At 44.4% G+C, this 7,500-nt stretch overlaps 1 protein-coding gene across 2 annotated transcripts in view; it reads right to left on the reverse strand.

Annotated features, from left to right (window-relative positions):
* Positions 1-5,869, reverse strand: part of LOC143296943 (cysteine-rich venom protein Mr30-like) — a 31,407-nt gene extending 25,538 nt beyond the window's left edge. For both annotated transcript variants that reach the window (XM_076608985.1, XM_076608984.1), the window contains exon 1: positions 5,733-5,869. The gene's annotated coding sequence lies outside the window, so the exon portion shown is untranslated. The remainder of the gene's footprint in view (positions 1-5,732) is intronic.
* Positions 5,870-7,500: the final 1,631 nt, after the last annotated feature.

Raw genomic sequence — 7,500 nt, forward strand, 5'->3', positions numbered from 1 at the left:
AGTAACATGTTTATTTATTAAAAAATCTGATTTTGCCCCTCAATGTCTCTCTCATATTGGCTTTCTTAGAGAGACGCATTATTTACGAAAGAAAGGTCTCTGCCAATCAATGGGGAGTTTCTCTTTGCTGAAGTGAGAGTGTTTCTCTCTGGTCAGCAGCCAAGAGCAGGTAGCACTCCTTGGTGAGCACTCCATAGTGTGAAACGCTGTCCTTAGCTATGCTTGCTAACTTCCCTTCGGAAGAACAAATTAGCTATCATTGGCTAATATTAAAACCATGCCTCTCCACTCCTGGGAACAGACTGCTATGTCAAACTGGCTGGCACGGTGATGCGTGGAAATAGGCTGCACTTGTCAGCATGACCTTTAGCCCTCTATACTATACTGATCTTAATAACGTGTCTGGCAGCTGGTGAGAGAGTTATGTTAACTTGGGTTTGTGGCCTGACACTGGACAAGTAATGATAGCTGGGGGAGTAACAGACAACAGATTAAACATTGTTTGTGACAGGAAATACCGCGTGGGAATAAGAAAAAGGTTGCATATGTCATATAACAAATGCAAAATGCTAAACACGGTTGGCTTTATGCTCTCAATCAGTTACGATGGCCATACCAAAGGATCAGTTGAGAGATATGTTTGGAGGAAATAGTAAAACAGCTGTGCATTAACAATATACAACACATTCTGCATTGTTCGTTTGCATATATATCAGAAGCGAATGGGCGTTTATCCCAAACGCAAACAAGACGGATTCTCAAGATTTCATAAAGAGAAAAAAAAAAAAAAGAAATTCGACTCAGATAGATGCACTTTGTTTGTGCAGATAAATCAGAATGCGTCCATTGTGTTGTTTAGGAAAAATTGTTAAGATTCGGTCAACATACGCGTTTGTGCTTCCCCTCATGGAAAATGATTGGAATTTCAAAACAGGCGTAGAGGTTGGGCCTCAGCCACCCCCGGTCCCCACCCCATCTGAACTGTTCGTGGCAATGATTATGGTGACTGGTTAGATTGTTGACAAGAGGGCATGTCTCGGTATTGAAATGGCAATGTTAAGTGTTAGAGGTTGAATGAAGGCGACTGAATGAACCTTTTTACCCGCTGTTATATTCAATATATAGAATTCAGAGAGAGAGAGAAAGAGAAAGAGAGAGAGAAAGAGAAAGAGAGGGGGGAGGGAGAAATAGAGTATTTCTCACGGTGGAGCTATTAGCATATCAGCCGTTTCACATAACTGACATGTGGTAAGATATGCAGTGATGGCTCTGACCTATCTTAACATATGCAAGGAGTCAGATCAAGTCCTGCTCGAAACATCATTACCAGCCACAACTGAAACAGAGCCGCTGTCTTGAGCAGCCCACGTAAAACCAACAGCTGGGGTTCGAACCGTTGAGAAATCACCGCCGTTTACTTTCTTTTCATCTCTGTCAAACATCTGAACTGTTCGTGGTAATGTCGTGATTGGTTACATTGCTGACTTTGAGGGCCTGCTTTGTTATTGGAAAGTCAATGCTACGTGTTGGAGGTTGGGGAAACGCAACTGAATGAACTTTCCCACGCAAACACAAACACAGAGAATGCGAACGTGAATCAATTATTCATTATTACTCCACAGCCCCTCATGAAGGGTTCTATACACGTGGACATGAAGCACATAACAGCCATAATCAATGGTCACTTCAAAAGAAAGTCAATTTGACAAATCGAGAGAGAGAAAAAGAGAGGGGGGGGGATGGTGGAGTCAGATCAAGTAACGATCGAAAAATCATTTCCAGCCACAGCTGAAACAAAGCCGGGGCCCCCAGGCACCCCACGTAAGTAGCCAACAGCTGGGGTTCGAACCGTTGACTTATCACCGCAGGTTACTTCCTTTTCATCTCTGTCACACTATCACCACCATCCACACAGGCTAATATCAGAGAATGACATAAGCCGACAGCCAACAGCAAAGTGAGAGCTGTGTGATCAATAGTTTCTCCACTGCAATGGGGATTCGTTTCCAGGTTAGTCTTTTGTGAAAAGACTTACGTCTCTCAAACTAGAAGGCAAGATTGCTCTTCGTGCAGCAGCCTTGGGCGCTAATTGGCTTGTGGGGATCATTCCAATGCCAACTGTCCTAAAAACCCTCCTGGCCGAGAGAGTGGGAATGAAACATGGACAAGACATTCTCCGTATAACCCAGTTAAAACATAGTGGGGGGGGGTGGAGGGGGGGGATGTTTATCATACCAATAATGGTTTGTAAGTCTTCCGGAGTTAACCGTACTTCCGGATCACGAACGGCTAATTTCGTTGAGGCTACGGATCCAGAAAATTACAATTAGGCTCTTCCCAGTTGCCGGAATGTATGTTTTGGGTTTGAAGACGGCATGACATCGTTTTGCTTGCCCGTAATTAAAAGAAAAAGGCAAACAAATTCTGAACACAGCACATAAATGTCACTTACTACACCACAGACGCGTTTATTGCATATGAATATTCCATACTGAATGGACATTTATAAGATATATATATATATATATATAATCGACGTCGCCTCTTAGTTTCTGTAGCGTGCACCGGTCCACGCAGATCTGGAGAAAATGGCAACATGTTGCCTTGTGCCGAAGGCGATGGTATCGTCTCCTTTACCGCGAATTTAAGAAAGAAAAATTCGTCAATAATCGAGATACATCAAAATAACATGATTTAAACGGTGTTATCACCCCAAATACAGTAATCGATTTATCTTGCTTAAAAACATAAACAATTTTGAATATCAATTTTGCTTAGTAGGCAGGTGTGTTTTGGCGCTGCGAGTAAGTCTTCTTGCTTACGAACTCAACATCCTTGGTCCAAAGCTGCTCTGATACCTTTCGTGGATAGAGACAGAGACAGACAGAGAGAGAGAGAGAAAGGGAGAGAGGGAGAGAGAGAGAGAGAGAGAGAGAGAGAGAGAGAGTCAGGCCAAGTCTTGATCGAAGAATCATTTCCGGTGACAGGTGAGCAAAGCCCGGACGCCATACCAGCCACATAAGAAGCCAACAGCTGTTGGACAGGGGTGTTCAGGGATTGGGGAAGGGCCTGGAGACATTCGTTTGTCGGCTGAGGGTTTGGGCTTTGGTGTCTGTGAGACCGCAAACTGTTCCGTGTGTGTGGGGTGGGTGGGAGGGATGAGGGGTTGTGTGTGGGGGGGGAGGTCCGGGGGGGGGGGGGGAGGGCGGAGGCGGTTGGTGGGGGGTGCATGTGGGTGTGTGAGTGCGTTTCAGTGTGTGTGTGTGTGTGTGTGTGTGTGTGTGTGTGTGTATTTGGCTCCAGCCAAGTACAGGCTCTCCAGGCCTTATCAGCGCGCTAAGTTTTTAACATGGTCAGGCATCTGCTGTGTTTTTTACCGCACACTTTGTGTTCATGTCATTGTGTGTGTGTGTGTGTGTGTGTGTGTGTGTGTGTGTGTATTTGGCTCCAGCCAAGTACAGGCTCTCCAGGCCTTATCAGCGCGTTGAGTTTTTGACATAGTCAGGCATCTGCTGTGTTTTCGTTGCTGTTATTGTTTTTTACCGCACACTTTGCGTTCATGTCACTGTGTGTGTGTGTGTGTGTGTGTGTGTGTGTGTGTGTGTGTGTGTGTGCGTGTGTGTGTGTTTGTGTGTGTGTGAGTAAAGAGGGAGGGGGGCGGGCGGCGACAACAACGCCGATAATGATAATGATGATGAGGCAAGCGAAGCGAAGCGAAGAGAAAGCGTTGGCTAAACGGTATATGTGTCTTTCCGAAAATGTTCATTTGCATTACGTTTAACTGCAATTGACATGTTCACTGACGTTAAGCATCTGACTTTCCTCAACAGATACAACGATTTGTATCAATATTGTCAACATTGTCAATTTTTTTTTAAAGACTGGGAGAGAATTGACAGTAAATGTGTTCCGATATTCATGAGTGATTTGTAGTCCGTATATTCTTCATCCTTTGATGTGTCGAAAACTACTTCTTCAGTTTTTGAAAAAGTTTCGTTCACTCAAGCCCTTATGTCATAACTGACAAACAAATGTTATGTCAATTGCGTATTCTATCACAGTTAGAAATTGGCAAAGGGCATGAGAGTTCGGTGATAAAAGTTTGTTGTTTTTTAATGGCAAAAGCACACATCCTTGAGGCATTCCAGTATTTATGGAAAGCACGTCTGATGGAAGACAGGACACCTTTAGGCGTACTCATTCTGAACGATCAGAACGGAAATCGCGGTTCCAAGGATCAGTGATCAAGTTAACAAGGATCGGCTTCAGTTAACTTTCAAGTCAAATGAGAGCTCTTTTTTTTCTTTTTTTTTTCTTTTTTGAAAGAATATGAGGCTTTTAAAAGCTTCTGAGAAATGCATGGTCTGCATTTCACACACGAACACGTCTGTTGCTGAGACACACTTGACGTATGACGCCAACATGCCAAAAGCACTCAGGGTTAAGTGTCTTCAGGATGTGAATTATCAGTGTAATGTTGTCTTGTCACGATATTCTTCGTCTTCTTCTTCTTCACTCGTTTACACGAGTGAGTTTTTACGTGTATGTCCGTTTTTTACCCCCGTTCTATGAGCCGTCGTATTCCGGTTTCGGTGTTTGGGGGTCGTTGAGGTTGTATGACGGACAAGTTCTTGTTTCCATAACCCATGGATCACAGGATCTTTAACGTGCGTATTTGATTTTTTAAACGGTGTTTGGGGGTCGTTGGAGTTGTATGACGGGCATGTTCTTGTTTCCATAACCCATGGATCACAGGATCTTTAACGCGCGTATTTGATTTTCTGTATGCATACACAAACGAATGGGGTTCAGGTACTAGCAGGTCTGTACATCTGTTGACCTGGTTGATCGGAAGAATCTGCATCATTTTGCCTTTCGATGTAAAACTTACTCAGTTGTGCTGCATGTTTGCGACGATAAAAAAGACGTAAAACATGTATTTAAACACTAAGATTACTGCTTACATGCATAACCTTGCAGAGATATCCAACCAAACGCTCTGACAGTAATTCAAGTATACCCCCCTCCCCCCATACACACACACACACACACACACACACACACACACACACACACACACACAACTCATGCACGACTTAACAGTCTACACACACATACCATACATCACAACACCTAGATAATGCACATATCACATCAAAATATTTAACACCGATATAAAAATACTTGAAACCATATAAGATTAACCCAATACTTAAAAATTGGTCCTAATACTTAAAACCAATCACATACATCATCATCTACATGGATTCCTCAATGAGGAAGATTCATGTGTCACAGGTATACATATAAAACTCACGAACAATGAATAAGCACTAGATGTTTATTGACAAATGCGTATAAAAAATAAAATAAATAATTTTTTTTTAAGTAAATAAAACTGGCGTGGAAATGAAACGAACTTAGGCAGGATTATATAAATTTTATACCGACGTTAATTTCAAACGATAACTCTCATAGGTATGAGACAGGAATATTTTCGTGGTCTGGTGCGAATGGAGCACAGATTCGGGTCGGTACACTCATAAACCTCTTCTTTGGGTACTCATTTCCCTGTATATGAAGTCTGAAATAATGGAAGTCTAATTAAGTGGAGAGAAAAAAAAGGAGGGGGTGGGGGTGGAATCGAGACTTTAAACCTTGAAGAATGTGACCTTAATTGTCGTTTAAACAACAAGTCTATCCGTAGTTTTATTAAGGTATTATTCACCCACCTTTCGTTCCCTTTTTCTGTCGTGGAAAAACAACAACAAAGGCGCCTGGGCTTGTCAGTATACCTAGAGTGCCGATACAGACAGACCGCAAAGGGTTAATCCTTCTCCGTCTTCTTCTCCCTCCACTGGGGGGTGAACTGTCGAAACAGGCCGCACACGGCAGTGTTATATAGGTTCTGTACACAATGCGCCCACCACTGCCCCGTCCCCCCCCCCCCACACACACCCTCACACACACCCCCACCCCCCACCCCTCCCCACGCCCCACCCTCACCCCCGTAACCTCCACTCCCATCCGGCCTCCCTCCGCCTCCATTCCTCCACACCCACATCCCATCCCCACCCCCACCCCCAGACTCATCCTCACACCCACTCTCACCTTCAGGCCGCTCCTTCTCCACGCCCCCCCCCTTCCTCCCTCCCTCTCTTCTTCCTCCCGCCCCTGTCCTTCCCTCCTTCCTCCCTCTCCCCCACCTCCATCCTCCTCCCCCTCTCTCTCTTCCCCTGCCTCCCTCCCTCCCTTCTTCCTCTCTCCCCTCCCCCCTTTCCCTGCCCCTCCCTCCACCCTTCCTTCCTCCTTCCTCCCTCCCTCCTTCCCTCCCTCCCTCCTTCCTTCCTCCCTCCCCCTTTCTCCCTCGACCCCCTCTCCCCCCTTTCATCCTTGTTGCATAGCCCCCCCCCACCCCGTACCCCCCCTCTCTCTTCCTCACATCCTCGGAGTTCGATAATTATAGTGATGGTCGGTCCAGTGCATCAGCTACCAGGAGGACTTAGGAGCAGGTGGCCGTGTAGCTTGTTGGTGCTTACTTAGGCCTGCTTAATTAAGCGATTTATGGCTGGCTGTAAAACAAAGTGCGTGAAAGCCTGGTGCTTCTTTCTTTCTTTCTTGTCTATCGCTGTTGGTCTTGATGTTCTTTCTCCATTATCATTATTATTTGATTGGGCGTTTGAATGTGCGTATTGCCTTTGATCTGTATTGTATTGTATTGTATTGCACTGTGTTATATTGTGTTGTGTTGCATTGTATTGCATTATGTTTTATTGTGTTGTATTGTATTGTGTAACATTGTGTTGTATTCTATTGCATTATATTGCATTGCATTACGATGTATTGTATCGTAGCGTATCGTACTGTACTGTATTGTATTGTATTATATTGTATTGTATTGTATTGCATTGTATTATGTTCCGTTTTCAATCTAAGTAGATACCGTACGCAATGGTTTAGGAACTTTGTAAGTGCAGAACGCCACATCAGATAATACAACCCTCGTTCCTGGACAACAGAAGGGATGCTAATTAAATCTGAAGCTGCGCGATTAATTGTCGTACATTGGCCGTATATGGTTCATCCACGAGTCATGAAGATCAGAACAGTAAATGAATAAATGAAATAATTTCCTCTTTCTCACAATTGTGTGTGAGTGTGTGTGTGTGTGAGAGAGAGAGAGAGAGAGAGAGAGAGAGAGAGAGAGTAGCACAAGCGTCATATCAGTTATAATTAGTTCCCGCACGATGACTGATTATTATCTCTGTCTGCAGGGTGAATGTGTGTGTGTGTGTCTCTGTGTGTGTGTGTGTGTGTGTGTGTGTGTGTGTGTGTGTGTGTGTGTGTGTGTGTGTGTGTGCGGGGATTGGTGCGAGTGAACTGGAGCGTTGCCGACGAGATAATAGAGGTCTCTTTGGAAATGTGACAAAGTACTAACAACAAAAACAATACACGAATGAAACGACCGGGTGTGGCTGTTTTGTGTGGACAATGCCGCTG

This window comes from Babylonia areolata, chromosome 22, assembly GCF_041734735.1.
Source record: "Babylonia areolata isolate BAREFJ2019XMU chromosome 22, ASM4173473v1, whole genome shotgun sequence".
Taxonomy (NCBI): domain Eukaryota; kingdom Metazoa; phylum Mollusca; class Gastropoda; order Neogastropoda; family Buccinidae; genus Babylonia; species Babylonia areolata.